This window comes from Arachis ipaensis, chromosome B06, assembly GCF_000816755.2.
Source record: "Arachis ipaensis cultivar K30076 chromosome B06, Araip1.1, whole genome shotgun sequence".
Taxonomy (NCBI): Eukaryota; Viridiplantae; Streptophyta; class Magnoliopsida; order Fabales; family Fabaceae; genus Arachis; species Arachis ipaensis.
This window is the reverse complement of record NC_029790.2, coordinates 6,161,872-6,162,409: the sequence shown is the minus strand read 5'-3', so window position 1 is coordinate 6,162,409 and position 538 is coordinate 6,161,872.

The following is a 538-nucleotide window of genomic DNA, read 5'->3' as shown; positions in this document are numbered from 1 at the left end:
TAAATTCTAATATACTTTTTAACATTTCAGACGATTTATTTTAGTCTCAAAAGTTTTAAACGGATTCAATGTTGTCCCATTTTTAAATTTAATATGAATAATTAATGGAGTGACTATTGTGAACGTTAACAATATTTTTAGTTAAGTCATATCTTTTTATTATTCGCGTGTTAGAAAAATATAACCAAAATTATCTTGTAACACTTTTTTTTTATTCACCTTTTCATATAAAACCTCAAACCTTAGTAATCAATTATCACCGCTCCAAAATTTAAGGAAAATAATTTATATTGGTGATCGTTAGAGGGTCGATTTTACTTACATACTGAAATCGAACGTTCTTGCATCTTTAATATGTTAATTATTCATGTCAAATTTAATAATAAGACAACATTTAACTCGTTAATAGAACGTTTGAAACGTTAGAGATCAAATTAGAATTTAGTCCAAACATTAAAAATTAAAATGATACTTTATCCTAAAAAATATTAAAAATAGAAACACAAATCAATCTAGGTAGTCACCAAAAAAAAAAAAT